General features: G+C 41.4%; 1 protein-coding gene across 4 annotated transcripts in view; it reads right to left on the reverse strand.

The window, feature by feature from the left end:
• LOC126297734 (epidermal growth factor receptor kinase substrate 8-like protein 2) overlaps positions 1–18,520 on the reverse strand; it is a 191,758-nt gene that overhangs the window by 80,964 nt on the left and 92,274 nt on the right. The window contains exon 1 of one of the 4 annotated variants that reach the window (XM_049988882.1): positions 17,869–17,976. The exons of the other annotated variants lie outside the window; for them this stretch is intronic. The gene's annotated coding sequence lies outside the window, so the exon portion shown is untranslated. Of the gene's footprint in view, positions 1–17,868; positions 17,977–18,520 lie in introns of those variants that run through there. 4 annotated transcript variants of the gene reach the window in all.

Raw genomic sequence — 18,520 nt, forward strand, 5'->3', positions numbered from 1 at the left:
GAAATACGGAATCAATTTGAAATCCCTTGTCAATTGCGTGTGTATAAAGAGTTGGTTGTGTTTCACAAGAACGATGTTTTCTAGATCCGTGCTGACTGTGTATCAATAGACCGCTCTCTTCGAGGTAATACATAATCCTACTACCTTCCTTGAATATTGATGTGACCTGTGCAGCTTTCCAGTCTTTGGGTATGGATCTTCCGTCGAGCGAGCGGTTGTATATGATTGTTAAGTATGGAGCTATTGCATCAGCATACTCTGAAAGGAGCCTAATTGGCATATTGTCTAAACCAGAAGACTAGGCCGCGCGGGGTAGCCGCCATGTCTACGGCGCCTTGCCACGTTTCACGCGGCTTCCCCCATCGGAGGTTCGAGTCCTCCCTTCAGGCATGTGTGTGTGTGTGCGTGTGTGTTTGTGTGTGTTTGTGTGTGTTGGCCTTAGCATAAGTTAGTTTAAGTTAGATTGAGTAGTGTGTAAGCCTATGGACCGATGACCTCAGCAGTTTGGCCCCGTAGGAACTTCCCACAAATTTCCAGAAGATTTTATTTTATTAAGTGATTTAAGTTGCCTTACTACTCCGAGGATATCTGCTTCTAAGTTGCTCATATTGGCAGCTGTTCTTGGTTAGAATTCTGGGATACTGCATTCCTTACTTCAAGAGCTATATTTGCAATACATATCCAGACATTCAGATTTTGTGTCTAATTTCCTGTGCTAAATGGTCCCAAAATCCGTGTCACCAAGTGAACAAACTCTAGCGTCTGATAAAAATTGCTATGGAAAAGCGGACCAGGTTCACTAACTTCCGCAGTTGGTATTCTAACACATAGAATACCTTAATCTTTCTCGCTTATATTGCTGATCAAACGAGCAAAATACTCTGTAGGTCACCTGAAGATAAAACTCCAGGGCCTGACATCGGAACTGGCATTATTGCATTATATTAAACAGAGGAAATTGAAATCGTTTTTACGTTTCCTTCAAAAATAAAAATGATGTGTATTTAGAGGAACCGTCACACAGTGCTACTTTTGGAAACGATAGCAAATCTTGCAGCTGTATTCCGTGGTGTAACTCGACCCCGGAACCGTGCTTTTAGGGCCATACACTGAGCATAACCCACAGCCAGTCTGCTAGTACCTCTCTCAGGAACTACTGGATAGCTCAATGGGATGGTGCATTGCCGGCGAAGCCCAAGGATCCAGATTCTGGTCCCGGTCTGACACACAGTTTAATTATGTCAGGAGGTTTCATAACTGCGTAAATTCCGTTGCAAAATGTATGACTATTTGATAACATGCGTTTATTTATTTCTTCTGAGTAGAAAGAAAGGATTGATCATGTTTCATTACTTATGCGACGGAACGAAACGTCTCCATCTATTTTCCTGTTTATTTGATCAGCGTTCTTTCTAATAGAACGGCACACAAGAACCGTCTGACAAATATGTACGAACTACTCAGCAGTGACATTGCCCACTGAAACAGCACATATTCCTTGAACTATAATTATACGAAAGCAATCTCACATGGCCATATCTTAGGCCAATTTCTTATCGTAACATCTTGCTCTTATCCAATAGTTACAATTTCACAAAATGTAGCTGATTTATTTCAGCGTACAGACAACGTTCAGATCCTGCATACAGGCCCCTTTGGGGCATCAAATTTCGTATTCAGTCTGAATCAGTATATTCTGGTAGACATCCGAAAGCCGAAATATGATTCATGTATTACAAGTCACCTGCACCGCCATCCAGGATAGCTGAGCGCGTTAACATGCCGCTTTCGGGCTACAGGGAGGCGACACAGTCCCGGATCGGAATTAACGACAAGGTCTGCTGGGCTGGCCAGTCTGGATGTGGTTTGACGACCGTTTCCCACATCCACTGGGTAAAATAGCCAGCTGGTATCCACGACGCCTCAGATACATGCCATGCAAACATTTAGAAACCGTTCTCACTTTTGCGCACGATATTCACTCTAGACGCAGACAGATGGGTAAACACAAATCTTGTCCCGACGGGAGTGATGTTGTGAGGAAGGATATCCGGCCCCCAACTACGACTAACATTGCGTCAACCCACATAACCATGCCGATGCCGCGGTGCAACGTGAAAAGTGAAGAAGAAGTAGAAGAAGATTGCGCATAAAATATATCTTATGGGAAGCGCACGAATATTGTAAAGCTTATTTGGAGGAAAAAAAAACTTTTCTCCCATAGCAGAAATTTCATCAACCACGTCTTTCAAGTCCAATTATACATCTATAACAACAATGAGGGATTTAAAATAACGATTATTCGTATGGAGATCACTGAATAGGGTTGTACTTTGCCAGCACCCGCTAAAGAAATGGCAACCACTGCTATTCCGCGTGTAAGTCGAAGAGGCATCGAAATAATTGAAAGGAAACAATATCGCAACATGAAAGGAGTAGAAGCGCAAGGAGAAAAGACGCTATGTTTAAGGTTGTTAGAGGTAATTATCCTATAATTCATAAATAAGAAAGACAGCAGAACAGTCAAATGGGATAGTCGAACTAGTTAGAATATAAATCCGTTCAAGGTGAAACGACAAGTAGGACACGAGTACCGAAGAGAATTATTAGAAGGAGAATAACAATAGGCGACACATCAAAAGTAAAGCAGACATCCGTAATAGCAGATATGAAATGGTTCTAATATATAAAAAGTAATACTACACAAGATGGGCAAAGTAAAAAAGCACTTAAGAACAGATTTCAGCAGGCGAAGAAAGCTTTTTCGCCGAAAGCAAGTTGTTGCTACTTCACCATAAGAAGGGTTCAGTTGGTAGGACATGTTCTGAGGCATCAAGGGATCACCAAGTTAGTATTAGAGGGCACCGTGGAGAGTAAAATCGTAGAGGGAGACCAAGAGATGAATACACTAAGCAGATTCAAAAGTATGTAGGGTGCAGTAGTTACTTGGAGATGAAGAAGCTTGCACAGGATAGAGCAGCATGGAGAGCTGCATCAAACCAGTCTCCGGACTGAAAACCACAACAACAACAAGTTATTGCTGTCAGAATACACCTAGAACCGAGGGAGAACTGTGCGTCCAGCGTACAGAGGAGTGTGGACAGTGGCAGAACCGAAAAATAATGAATTACGATGCTGGACGTTAAAACCGCAACACTAGAAAGAATACCATGTAACGAAATTTTACACTACAGCGAGAGGAATACACGATTAAATTTGTAGATGACTTTTGGGCCGTACAGTGTGCGAAATTTAGTACACAGAGCTGCAACCTCTGGCAGCAACTGGAGATCCAACACGATTGGACATCGACTCGAACTCCACTTGGATTACAGATACAGGCAAGTCATTCTGTGCTACGAGGGCGTGCTGAAGATAATTGTCTGCAAACTTTTTATGTGAAAATTCTTAAAGATTTTAAAATAAAACAAAGTTTATTAACATTTTGCATAAGTCTTCATGTCTACATATTTATTTCTCAATATAGTTACCTTGGCAACGAACATATTTCTCCCAACGAGAGATCAGTTTTTTGATATCGTCGCTATAGAAAGTTTGACGTCGTTGACGGAGCCACAACCTCACCTCTACTTGCACCGCTTCATCACAATCAAAGTGAAGTCCTCGAAGGATGGAGGATGATGGCTGTCAGTGAACCCAAGGCGTCGGACTGAGATGTCGCACCGCTCGTATGCGATATGGCATTGTCATGCTGGAGAAGAAGGTGCTCCGCGTGTGGACGAACTCTTCGAATTCGATTACAGGACGCTGTTTCTCACGCACTGACATAGTTACGTTACACACCGCCATATTAGACGATAATTCGGAACCCTCTAGAGGCAGGGGTTACAACATGCGCCAGCGAAGCGGAAAAGTCGACCGAGCAAAACACGTGACATGTAGTACATCAACCGATATTGAAAACAGAATTAAAAATTCTGAGGCATTATTTTTCAGCGCGTCCTCGTACTTCAGCTTTATACCAAAGTTGATCAACTGTTGTGGCGAGCGAGTGGTGGCGTGTAGGCCTCTCGGCAAACTATGAACATACGTTTTCAATGAGTCCGTTTCCTAACCCGAGGTACGTGACGTGGCTGTACTATCATTCTCGGCCGAGCGAACAATACGTCTGCCCTCTCGGACGCTAGTTGCGCGGGACCCTTGAGATAATGTGTGGCGTTGAGTACGGTCCTTCTGAACCCTTCGATTCCATACAGGCATCACAGCCGTGCGCTCCCGTCCACCACGAGCAGGAGTATCGCATAACGATAAACCCAATCTTCATAATCCACGATCCAGTCGACGTAGAATTTCGAAACGTACCGGTACACATTTCCCTTCTTAAAAGAGGCGTAACACGGTATTGTCACAAACAAGCAACATTAAAACGCGATTTCTGAATGAGAAACCGCTGCATAATCTTTCCTCGGGCACAGAATGATAATGACTTTAGTCCTATTTTGCATGGCTGCACTGAAAAGCTAATGTTTTGCATATCCAAGTATGTCGCACATTTCTCGACAATTTGACGTTTGTTGCATGCCGTTTCCACAGCGTTGCAGTTTTACTAGCCAGCAGTGTAGTTGCGTCTGAAATACATTTTACAAGACATACACTCGATTCAAAACGCTCAAATGAACCCGAGTGAGCCTTTTAGTTGGTTTTCCTTTATCACCTAATAAAATGCTCCATTATACATACTGAAAAATTTCACCTGACACAAGAGAGCTGTTTTCAATTTTTTTTTTATGACGGCTTGTTTTCACGACGTAAGGTTAGGATGCAGAATAAAATCTTTCATCTGGAAGGAATGCTTCGCGAAATCTTTGTGATAAACTAAAATCATGCACCAAAGTGGGACTTAGACTCGGCTCTCAGATATTCTGAGTCTAGAGTTCATTGCTGAGGTATTGAGAGAAGTTACTTTATTGAAAGAAGCTACTTTACAGTCCTAGAGCAGAATGGTGGCCTTCCTAAAGACAACATTTATGGATTGCGTAGATATAGCGTGCTTAATGAACGACACCAGCACCGTATCCGGCGTTGCGCGGGAACCTATACCGAAAAGGGATACCCCGATCATTCCATACACTGTGGCCCATTCCTCGGATTTTTACGGTGATCTGTCGGTTTCAGCGACGCTGACCTATCGGTTTCAGCCGAAGTAGAAGAGCTAAGGGCGGCCTCGAGAAATTAAAGAAAATTGTTGCATCATGTAGCTCTCCCCATTGCTCGTCAGTATCATGTGCTCACAGAGCTGCGCATAAACTCAAACCTGAACTTTACAAAGTAACGCGGTCAGACAGTGCTGCTCGACGTCAGTACTGCAACTGGCTCTTGGAGTCTGTCCACAGTCAAGAAGTTGATCCTCAAATGCTCTTTTTCTTCCCGATGAAGCACAATTACATGTGCTGGGTACGTGAACTGACAATGGATTTCTGAAAGTCATCATCAGTCACGTTGAGAGTCTCTGCGTGATGTGAGCGTTATGGTGGTCATTTTATGCATATTTTATTTGTACAATGGGTAAGATCATGTGAACTGTATATGTCAGTTCCTTCGCCGTTAACAGTGTGTGCATGTGTGTGTGTGTGTGTGTGTGTGTGTGTGTGTGTGTGTGTGTGTGTGTGTATGTGTGTGTGTAACTATGTTATCATGTTGGCTCAACTTACATAGCGAGCGATATAGTGTGTGTTGCCATCCCATCTGCCTTACTCAAACACTGAAACACCTTGGACTAACCCTAGACCACAAACTAACCTGCCGCTCCTGTACCTACCACACAACAAAACGCCCACAACAGATTATATTAGTTAAGCTGTTAACAGACCGTATATAGGAATTACGTCTTTCCACCATCCTACATACCTATGAACGTCTTAACCGATCCACACTTAACTTTGCTGATGTAGCTTGTACCTCTGCACCATCAAAATTTTACTCCTCATTACAAGTCATAGAACGCCTTGTACTCCACCTCGCGTTCCTTATCAATCTCTTCTCCTTGCATGTACCCTCTATAAGTTCATTACATCCTCCCCCTTTCTCTTCAAATTTATCGAACATCTTTATCAAAATTGGACATATTTGTTACATGGAGCTATCCGCGAATTTAATTTACACAAAATACGCTTATTTTCTGTATTTCGATCGCGGTTCATTTCAAAATGACGTGTTTCCGGTAACATTACTCGAAACCTGTCATTCTGAAATACACATTACCCACTTTCAGAGTCTATGTCGTACTTACAGAGTAACTTGTCCTAATGGAAATGTCGACTGGCGACAAATAAGGCTGTTTCGTCGAACATCTTCGCAAATCCTATACATCTCGCAAACTTCAAGATAAAAATTTCGTTGTGTTCCCATTTCTCTCCATCCCTGGGATGTTGCTCTGCCTTAACCCTGCAAATCCACACACTCCATATCACATACTAAGGAAACTACAACAGGTTCCCTCTTCCTTATCCGCGCAGACATTTATCCAGTTATAGCCTTAACCTCCATACCTGTACCTTATAACAAGGTTCCATTATTCCTCCCAGCCCACTGACCACCAAAATCCCACTAAATCTTCCTTTTATACACCCCAGTTATCGACCAAACATTTCCCAATCCGATATCATCCTCTCCGTGCGCTTCCAGACATAACCCCCCCCCCCCCCTTATTGCTCTCATCTTTCCACCGTTCCTTTCTACGCTTACGACACTTACTGCCGGCCGAAGTGGCCGAGCGGTTCTAGGCGCTACAGTCTGGAGCCGCGCGACCGCTACGGTCGCAGGTTCGAATCCTGCCTCGGGCATGGATGTGTGTGATGTCCTTAGGTTAGTTAGGTTTAAGTAGTTCTAAGTCCTAGGGGACTGATGACCTCAGAAGTTAAGTCCCATAGTACTCAGAGCCATTTGAACCATTTTGGCACTTACTGGAATCTTTAACTCCAAGCACTTGGCAAAAGCAGCATCGTCATTTACATCATAGTATCAGGCGCACCTTTGCCATCGGTGTTTTTATACTAATAACATCGAAATAAATATTCTTCTATTGCATTTCAATCTCATTATTTTATTCGTTACAATGCAATATGACTCGCAGCCCATGTGACGTCCAAAAAAGGAAAAAAAAAAACACGTGTGGTGGGAAGTTTCGTATTATTCCCATGGCTATAGTATGTAGATGAAGCTTTTATTGTTTAAGCACTTTGTAATGCCCACTCGTCGAAATCAGTTGAGAGTGAATAAGTGTAAGATTAAATAAAGGAACATTAATTTAAAAAACAATTAACAGCCGAAAGTGGTAATGTGGTTGTACCCTTTTAGAAGTTTACAGAGAGATATGGAAACACTACGATGCCTGTGTCACAGATAATTTAATATTCTGACACAACTCATACGTTGGCTGCTCAACCCGTCGACTTGACATCAGCGATGTTCATTCATTCTTTCAGATGGCCTCTACTCAACGTACACAGCGTTACAACACAATGGAAGTTTGAGCCGACAGCACAGCATGGGAAAAACTGTGTAAGCGTAGCGTTGACCTTGAATTATGAATAATCTTGAAACCCTTCTTTTCGCCCACAGCGCAACGCACGTGGCCGTGTGCTGCCCTGGAAGCGTGTATCTGGTTACAGAGTGCGACGATAGTGAAACGTCCGTTCACTTTTATATAAAAAATGAGTTCTTAGGTCCTTACTACTAACGGAAATCCACTTTGACTGTGGCGAGCTCTTTTAGTTTTATTTCTCTTTCTTGTCGAATCACAATCTTTTCTGAGTAAAAACAAATGCTGGCATAACCAAGGTCTGATACGTCTGGAGGCTGGAAGATTCTAATGATGATATAATAATAATATTTGTTTATTTATTTATTTAACCTGATCAGATTAGGGCCATCAGGCCCTCTCTTACATCGGACCAGTGTTTCACACATGCGGCATTTTACACATCATAGTTACATTATGACAATAGTTTGAATAAGAAAAATACATTAATCTAGTGACAACATGAAGAAAGAGTAATGACTAAGACCTAATAAAGTAAATAGTGGCAGCATTTTTACAACAGCTGCTATACATAAAAATTATGATAAAAGCAATAATAATAACAGTAAAAGAAAAAAATGAAATAGTAATGGTAAACATGAGAAAGACTGACAATAGTAATGAAGATTTATGCAAATGTACATTAATATATTGGTGTATAAAGTAGTTGTTTACTGGTATAGCGAGTTTTGGGGAAGGGAGATTCAAGGAGGCCGCATCAGTTAAGAAAAGAAAAAAAAAGAACTGGGAACTGACGAAGATCTAGTAGGAAAGAAGGAAGTAATGGGGTGACGTGCATTCATGTACTGAGGAAGGCATTACTGTTGCTTAAGTAGATACGTCATTAACTGGTTTTTGAAGCCGGACATGTTTTTAAGTTCTCTAATATAACGAGGGAGGCTAATTCGGAGTCGGGTTCCTGCTACTGTACAGGACTTCGAGAAGGTGACTGAGCGATGTAGTGGAACAGAGAGGATTTTATTATGATGGGAACGTGTGTTTCTGTCATGTTGTTCAGACATGAGCGTTAAGGGCGAGGCGAGATATGAGGGACAGTGAACATTTATAAGACAGTAGATGAGACAGAGTGTATGGAAATCTCTGCGTTTGTCTACATGCAGCCAGGCCAGTTGTGCATATGCTGGTGAAATGTGATCAGAAAGCCGAACGTCACAGATATATCGGACGCAGGCATTTATCACCAGTTCCAAACGTCACGAATTTTCCTGAGAGAGACCTTGTAGGATAATATCGCTGTAGTCGATGATTGGGACTATAAGCGTTTGTAGTAATTTCTTTTTCAGATCGAAAGGGAAGAGTTTCTTATATTTTTGTAGGGCATAAAGAGATGCTGATGCGTTTTTGCACACTGCCGTTACGTCCTCTGTCCACTTTAGATTTTCATCTATTATTACTCCCAAACTCTTTGCTGAAGGAGAGAAGTTGATATTTGTTCCATTTAGCATTAGAGATGGTACCGATTCCCGATGTTTTGGGCTAATGAGCTTAGAGTGACCAACAAGTAACGCTTAGGTTTCAGATGGATTGAGTTTTAGTCTTATGTTCTGTGCCAATTTTGATAAAGCATCGAGGACAGTATTGAAATTTTCAATAGCTTTCTTAAGATTGATTGGTTTTGCACTTAGATATAACCGAACGTCATCAGAATGCACGTGATATTTGCAATAGGTCAGAACCGATGATTTTATATTCCCGGACTGGACGCGTTGCTGACGAGACGCCATGTATGAGCGAAACCATTGCACTGCACTTGGTGAGAAATTTAGACCGCTAAGTTTGGCAAGTAAGATGTCGAAGTCGACAGTATTAAATGCTTTGCTGAAATCTAAGAAGAAAATGATACTCGCTTCTCTCTATCCATGGCAAGTTTCAGGTCATCTGTCACCTTTATCAATGCGGATGTTGTGCTTCGATGTTTATGGAAACCTGATTGGTATTCGTCTTGTAGGTTGTTAGTAGTTAGGTAGTAGGTGAGCTGGTCATGGACTATATATCCTAAGGCTTTAGATAGTGCAGGAAGAATGCAGATGGGGCGGTAGTCCGAGGGTGTTGTGGCAATGTCCTTTTTAGGCAGTGGCTTAATTTGTCCCAGTTTCCAGGCCTCAGGGAAAATACTTGTGATTAAGGAAGCGTTGAAAATGTCTGTTATAGAGGGCAGTAGTGGATCGATGATAATAATAATAATAATAATAATAATAATGCATGAAATGTGAGTATTCATGATACGAAAAGGCTGTCGAAATTTAGGCTTGGAATCAAATCTACAAACAGAACACCCTTATGTGCTCACCACACATGACAGTTTAAACAGTTAATATCCACCAACACATTCAGTAACAGACAAGAGGGTGCAGCACTTCTACCATTGGTTTTAAAGTAACTTAAAACATTTATGTGAGGATAAGACGGCGCAACGTGGATTGTCGCTTGATATGAGAAGATAGAGCTGCGAATTAGCAATTGTTTTGATAGAAAGTAAAGATAATAAGTTCGAAACGCTAATGGCCCACGAATTACATACACAAGCAGGTGTAAAAGAAAAAAAAAAAAGATGGGTTATGTGACACGGAAGGGCGTGGGGAGAGGGGGGAGACAGCTGCAGAAAAACAAAATAAAATTCTGGTGTGCTAGAGACCCTTTGAAGAGATTGGTATGGTGGAGAGAGACGCAGGGTGAAGCTTTGAAATGATCATTAAAAGAGGTTTTCTGATGGAAAAGTGCTTCCCGCGAAGAAAGAGTTTAACGTCTAATCGGAAAGAAGCTCGTTAGAGACGGAGTACAAGCACGAAAGAGAAGTCAGCCCTGTATTTCTTAAAGGAACTATTCCGGCATATGCCGTACTCCGTTTAGGCAAATCTCGGGAAACCTAAATCTGCAATCGCCAACGGAAGTACAGTGATTACCGACCCGGCAGGGGTGACTAGCATTCCATAACGAAATCGATGGGCAAACCCACTTTGTGATGGTTATTGTTCAACGTAAACTGCTATCGGCAGGACGTTATTCCAGTAGGCAAAATAGAAAACGTAATAGACTACAGTTCATATCGTTACAAGCTGGTAATAAGCAAAATTATATCATTTCCGTATCTCGGTCCCGTGCGATTAAGATTTCTGTACCTGAGTGCATTCGTATACATTCCAACGTCCGCCTTATCATATTCACCGAAAATCAGCTTGTCGCGTAAGAGCCGATTGTACAAAATTATCAGAAAGTCATAGATGCACTATCAAACGCGCGCCACTTTTCTTGAGTTCAACAACCGCTCATTCTAGAACTTCCGCTCATTCTAGAACTTCATAATTTATTTGTAATACTGTGTGTACAGCTTGTAGACAAAGCTTACGGCCAAATAAATAACCATGAATTTCGTTAAATTATTCAAAAGTATCTACCGCAGACAGTTGCACAACTGGTTAATACTTCTGCGCCGAATCTCGCACAACTGATCCAGGGCCTGTTCTAGACGAATACTACGAGTAGGATCTGTCACTGCATTTTACGTCCAGTCTACATAATCTTAAGAAAATATTACTGGGACGTTGATGTTGTAGAGGTTGAGCTCGGATGTACAGTTATGGAGGCAGCAATGTAAATCTTGTGGCTCATCCTTCGAATTGCACAGAATAATAAACTCAAAGACACGTTTGAGTTCCTCACTCGTCTTTAATGACTTACACAAGACAGCTGTAGAAAATTACGAGAAACATAAACTTGGAGAGTGGTGGCGAGGCCATTCCGCATAAGAATCTTCCAGTACCGCTCTATTCGAGGAAACAAACTGGCGGATAGCCCGCTCTTACTGAAGCACGGAAGCACCACAACATGGGCATTCTTAAAGATGAGGTAGCTGTTAGTGCTTAAGCGTCCTGGTTCCTACATAATAAATGACAGTTGCAGTCACGAAGTAAGAGGGATAGCGACAGACGTATGCAGAGTCAGACTAACATCAGTGATAACATTGCAGCACAACGTTACATGACCATAGCGCGCCCGTAGATGAGATACATGTTTTAGCAGTAAGACATTCTTTAGACTGTATAGCAGAGATCGTCAAACCTCGGCCCGTGGGCTGCATGCAGCCCGTGTCAAGCTACCCTGCGGCCCTCTGTTCTCAGCCGTATTTTACACTGAAGCGCCAAAGATACTGGTATAGGCATGCGTATTCAGATACAGAGATATGTAAACAGGCAGAAAACGGCGCTGCGAACGGCAACGCCTAATACGACAACAAAATGTCTGGCGCAGTTCTTAGATCGATTACTGCTGCTAAAATGGCAAGTTATCAAGAGTCAAGTGAGTTTGAACGTGATGTTATGGTCGGCGCACGAGCGACGGAACACAGCATCTCCGAGATAGCGATGAAGTGGGGATTTTTCCGTACGACCAATTCACGAGTGTACCGTGAATATCACCTACATCCATTATATGTCCATTGTGCATTCTGATGGTCATGGGCAATTCCATCAGGACAATGCGACACCCCACACGTCCAGAACTGCTACAGAGCGGCTCCAGGAACACTCTTCTGAGTTTAAACACTTCCGCTGCTCACCAAACTGCCCAGACATGAACACCATTGAGCATATCACGTCCAGAACTGCTACAGAGCGGCTCCAGGAACACTCTTCTGAGTTTAAACACTTCCGCTGCTCACCAAACTGCCCAGACATGAACATCATTGAGCATATCTGGGATGCCTTGCAAAGTGCTCCTCAGAAGAGATCTCCACCCCCTCGTACTCTTAAGGATTTATGGACAGCCCTGCAGGATTCATGGCGTCAATTTCCTCCAGCACTACTTCAGACATTAGTCGAATCCATGCCACATCATGTCGTGGCACTTCCATGTGCTCGCGGGGGACTCTACACGATATTAGGCAGATGTGCCAGTTTCTTTGGCTCTTCAGTGTATAATAATATCCATCTAGCAACTGACAGCCCAATCCAAAAACATGAACTAAAGTTAGGAGCTTCGTAAGAGTGTAGTTTTCCTTCTGAGTAACAAACAAAAATACGGAGATAATAATGTTTTGGTTCAAATGTCTCTGAGCACTATGGGACTTAACATCTGTGGTCATCAGTCCCCTAGAACTTAGAACTACTTAAACCTAACTAACCTAAGGACATCACACACATTCATGCCCGAGGCAGGATTCGAAACTGCGACCGTAGCAGTCGCGCGGTTCCGGACAATAATGTTTTAAAGATATGCTTTAGTGTAATTAATATCGGTGAATTTGTCCCTGAGTTGAGTTGGCTGCTTACCTCGGGGGCAAAGGAGTAACTGCGGGGTTACATGATGTGAGAGGGGGGTATGTTTTATCGACTGTCCGCCTGCACTGAATTCACGGGCATGCGTGACTACTACCAATCAGCTACTATGGTATAAATTTTGATACGGAGGTGTTCATGAATGCGCAATACAAAGACGATCATCTTCAAATTCGGCACTTACTTGTAACAAGAAACATTAAATTAAAACCGAGAGAAGTGGCGCAGCGGTTAGCACACTGTACCCGTGATCGGGAGGACGACGTTTGAACCCCGCGTCCAGCCATGCTGATTAACCTGTTTTGCGTGATTTCCCTGTATCGCTTCAGGTAAATGCCTGGACGGTTCCGTTGAAAGGGCACGTCCGATTTCCTTCCTACTCCTTCCCTAATCCGATGGGACCAATGACCTCGTTGTTTGGTCCCCTCCCCCAAACCAACCAACCAACTTAACCACGCAAATACAGTGTCACAAAAGTTAGATCACTGAATTTACAGCAGTCTGACACAGACAAGTCAACATGTAGTGTTCCGAATGGTGCCGACTTTTAACAATCAGCATTTTCGGGTCTCGCCAAGTTAGTCTACTGGGGGATCAGAACACGCTAATTTACGTAGGTTACCAATCAATAATAAAACTGGTACATATGTGGCCCTATGTGCTCCCCCACAGTGTCAGTATTGGTTCTTGAAAAAAAAAGTTGGACAACCACTGCAGCAGAGGGTGTTGTTGGTGCAAGCTACCTAACCTAACCTAACCTATTCAGGTGGCGCTCGTTCAGCAAGCACCTGTTTGGTATCCCGGTGGCGAAAGAAATTTTTTCCAGGAAAATGGGGTTGGTGAAAAAAAGGAGGACAGGCGACGACATGTGGTTAAAAGTCAATTACCTAGCTTACATTTCAAATATCCGCCAAGTGTTTCCCGGAGTGAAGGTATGAGACGCTGTTGTTGATGATCATCCGGCTTCAGATAGTAACCCTGCAACTTGTGAGACCGCTTTGGTAGCATTCAAGCGGAGTGGGCCACATCATCAACACCAGAAACATAATAATACATTCTTCAGGTACTAAATAATTACATCGAAAACACTAACACTTCGCAAAATAAAATTGTCACCGCTCACGCTCCCACTCCAACAAGATGAAAAGAATCAAATTCTTAAGATTTTTCAAGCGAAAAATGCCCTGTAAGATTACTTTTAAGATTACCGCTGAAGCACCTGATAGAAAAACAACTGAAGGTTTATGTAACGCATATCATCTATATAATAATGATACCGAACGGTGTTTTGATTAATAAAAGAAACTTTTCGACAATTTTGACGTTTTACTAAAAAAAAGCCAACGTTTTCGATACAACAACTCGTTATTTACATGTTTTTAGGGCTACTGAAAGATTATTTCATTCTGTTGCAAAGCTACTTTCATTTGCGAGACCAATTCTCCGACATGTAGCGGGACGTGCAAGTGTTGCCCGTACAATATTTCGGTGACGTAGGTCGACGCCATGATCAGGTGCTACTGATACTACTGAATTATCGGTAGTAGCTGATGGTGGCGACGAATTACGTTACTAAAATATTGTGCAAGACATTCAAACGTGATTACATGCTCCAGAAGAGATTTCGCAGCTACAACGCCATTACAACCTGAAGATTTACTAAATTTATTTAATTGACGTTTTAGTGTCATCAAAAGCGGAAGATTTTACATCGACGACGAACTTCCCTGTCAGTTTGAGCTTCAGATAGCGATTGACGAAAGTACAAAAACAAACGTGAAAGTCATGGAAAAAACAACAGCGCCCTGAGGTCGTGGTATTACCAAGACGGTCAATCAATCTCGTCTCTAACAATGGCAAGGCATCATCTCGCCACTAACTAAGGGCAGCCTTTGATATTACCAGTTACAAAAAGAGTCTTTTTAAAGATGAATAGAGCTTTTCTGCGTGTGTGTGTGTGTGTGTGTGTGTGTGTGTGTGTGTGCGTGTGTGTGTGCGTGCGTGCGTGCGTGTGCTTTATTTAGCACTAATAACAAATCAGATTACCGTACCAACACTATAGCTTCACCATATGTTGAAATATCACTACGAAATAAAGTGACGTTTTCGTACAATGTGCTCCTGGAGTGATGTTTCTGCAGATATCCCCTTGACTCCGTCTATCGCAAGACAGTTGAACTACGTCGTTCGAGCACTTCCATGACTGACCGCAACTTAAACTTATTTAGAGCCGATTATTGCTAATGACAAGACTTGGCGTTTGACTGAAAATCCCTAAACAAAACGTCAGATTTCCTAATTCGTCAGTGAAAAACCCGAAACGGCGTGGATAATGTATTTTCGTTGCAGTAGCGTCGTTCACAAAGAATTCATAACTCCCAAACAATAAATTCTGTCAAGGAGTGATAAAACGCTTGTTCGAATCCAAGAATTTCGTCCGCAATTCCCCCTCCTCCTCCCCCCCCCCCCCCCCCCCCGCGTCTCGGCGTTGCATAATTCACTTTATTCACGACTATTTTCTCTGTACAAAAACTTAAAATACTCCCCAAGGGTTACGAGTCAACTCTAATCAAGATATTCAGAGGGCTGTGAACGACTAACTAGAGATAATTATTTATTTTTAATTTCTACTACCAATCACTTTTATTTTTTATGTTTAATCTAACATAATACTCAGCGTTTCGAATACGTTCTGATCATTATCAGACGTTTATACGAACATACATACACAGAAATGGTACTTAAAAATAAATTGGCTTGAACTAAATTAACCTAGAACTTTTTGTCCATTATTCAAGGAACAAAAAGTTCCAGGTTAATTTAGTTGAAGACAATTTATTTTTAAGTAACATTTATCTGTATGTATGTACGTATAAACGCCTGATGATAAACAGAAAACGTTCGAAACGAGTTGTATTATGTTAGATTAAACATAAAAAATAAAAGTGACTGGTAGCAGACATCAAAAATAAATAATTATCCCACAAAATCATGGTTCACAAACGTAGCCATTATGGCCGAAAACAATCATAATAACTAGAGACAACTGAGAGGGGAGACATTTCTGAAGTCGTGTAAGGCTTTAAAATTCTTGCTGAACAATGAATCACGTCCAAATGTCCCCTATTTTGAGAAAATAAACATTTAAAATCCACATCCTTTTCATTCTGTATTTGTTATTGCTTTAGTCCAGAAACTTCTAAACAACACTGTGGATACTTTGGTGTAGCCTAATACTAAACGAAATATAAACTATCAAGTCAGCAAAAATAATCTTTACGGAGACCTAAATTCTTCGAAGACAAAAAAATTAAATCTAGATTCCCACACACGAAAAAGACCGGCGTTCATTTCAAAATAATTCAAAGCGTTATCGTGATATAGCTGCGTTCTGTGCTGAATATTTTTCCTGAGATATGGCACTACCTCATGTTTGCTATCTAAGACTTTCGTATTAATCTTACCGAATTTATTATCAATAATTATTATCTTTAAGGGGAACAAGCATGGGATTCGTTTGCTTTTACCGCAAATGTAATTTACAATCTTTACGAAACATCTTGGTACACTTGCGATAAATTCAATGCAGTTTTTCAGAAATCTGGGTGTGGTTCAGGCAATGGGTTACGAAATATAATGCGCCACAGTATGAAAGCATACGTCTGACGACAAGAAGAAAGTAAGCAATGTCTATTAACTTTATTTAACATGAAACTATAAAATACCGTCTACCTTTTTTGGGTAATATATTTTTATTAACTGTATTGTTGGAATTTGAGAAAGCCTATGTTACCTGCTAAAAATCTGTGTTACAGAAACAAATTTTATTCAAAAGTTATCTTCATACGACAACATATTCAAGATTACATTCTGTTGTATCTTCTTGCAATCTTGTATCACTATTTGCTTAGTGTAACTAAGATGCACAAGATAATCGTCAAGTTACTAAGGGTGAATATCTCGAAGTCGCAAGAAAACAAAAAGCATTAAACTTTGGAAAGAGTACCCACTGAACTCAGTAAGAATCAAACCTCTGCGCCCAGTAGAGGAAGATTATTATATAATACGAAAATAATGTCAAATGCTGGTCTTGTTTATGCAGTAAAGAAATAAGACAATGGAAACTATACGAATAGAAAACGTGTGTAACACATGGCTATTAGGTGAACAGATATGCGTAAAATAGTGTGGAAATTAGCAGGCGGCGTGTTTTGGTTTGAACGGAAAGAAAACCCTGAACATTTAAAGGTGACGAGAACGAGGTTTCTTTTTTTGCGTGCATAAACAGATCTTCATGACATGAATAGGTGATATTTAAACAGCACCCGGTACAAAACCAGACGTAGAAATAGTATTACATTTCGTAATCGAATAAGCAAGAGATTACATACGAAAGACAGGGTTAAAGTTTTGGAACGTCAAGGGAAAAATATATATTTCATACCAGGGGGAGAGGGGGGGGGGGGGAATATTATGCATTAGAGTGCGCGCGTAAAACTGGAAGAAAAAGATTACAAAGTTCTGGTTTTATGAATCTGTGAAGAAACAAATTTTAGTAAAAATTGCACAGTAAAGTGAACCGATTCAGCAACAGGCAGCTTGACAGATAGAATGAAACTATAAATTGCATAAAAATAAAAACAGCCCGAAATTCAATGCAAACTGCTAGGAAAAACAGGTAGTAATAATACAGAAAACATCCACTGCATTACATTATTTACAAGAGCAAATACTTATTAAAAACCTCTTTCTGAAGCAAAACAGTCATTCCACACACGATAAAACGGGCTAGGCTGATAACCTATGGATACAGCTGTAACAGACCACGTGGACCTGACTCCAGAAATCAATAGTACTGTTAGGGCCGCTCAAGAGTGTGAAGAGGCAAGATTAAAAAAAAAACACGATATTCAATCGAAACTGTGAGTGAACTAGGAACAAAGGTTTGTTTAACAGAAAAAAGGCCACATTTACGACCACAGTCACAAACATTAAGTGGCGTAAATGCGAGGTAAATTACCGTTTCGGCCTTACCTCTAACTCTGGAGAGATGTCGCAGATAGGCTAGTAGAGGTTTTGCATCGCCACTGACCAAATTCGTGCTCGCCGTTAAAGAGACGTATTCTTGTGAGCACGTTATCGAAACTGCCTCAGATCACATCAGGCGCCTGACAGGGAGCCAGGCGTGTGTGTGTCAAATTTGATATGATAACGCAAGATAAGTAGAAATGCGGCCACTGCTGGCTGCCCTTTCCTGTGTACGTATTAGCAGTGCCTCTTCTCCCGTATTGCAAAACTGTAAGCTCTTGGAAGTGTGTAATTTTTTAGTATGTAAATTCGGTGTCTCACACTGAACTTTCTCTCATGGTAACATACGAGTTGTAATGTTGCTATAACACTGCCAATAACACATAGGAAAGTACCCTTCTTCACTGCTTCCTCTCTTCTACGGTTCCTCGACCTGAGTAAAGGTGTTGTGTGTGAGAAACGTTAACTAAGCCCTACGTAATCAGAAAGATTACTCCCAAAGTTTGTGCTTCCCAAGTAACGCACACACTTCTGCATCTTTAAACAGAAACGGAACAATACTTGCTGGCAAAATTTTTGCAGTGCATCATCACGATCAATCTTAATTCGCTGGTACATTATACAAGATAAACATTTACAATCCGGAAACTTAGTTACG

This window comes from Schistocerca gregaria, chromosome X (genome assembly GCF_023897955.1).
Source record: "Schistocerca gregaria isolate iqSchGreg1 chromosome X, iqSchGreg1.2, whole genome shotgun sequence".
Classification (NCBI taxonomy): domain Eukaryota; kingdom Metazoa; phylum Arthropoda; class Insecta; order Orthoptera; family Acrididae; genus Schistocerca; species Schistocerca gregaria.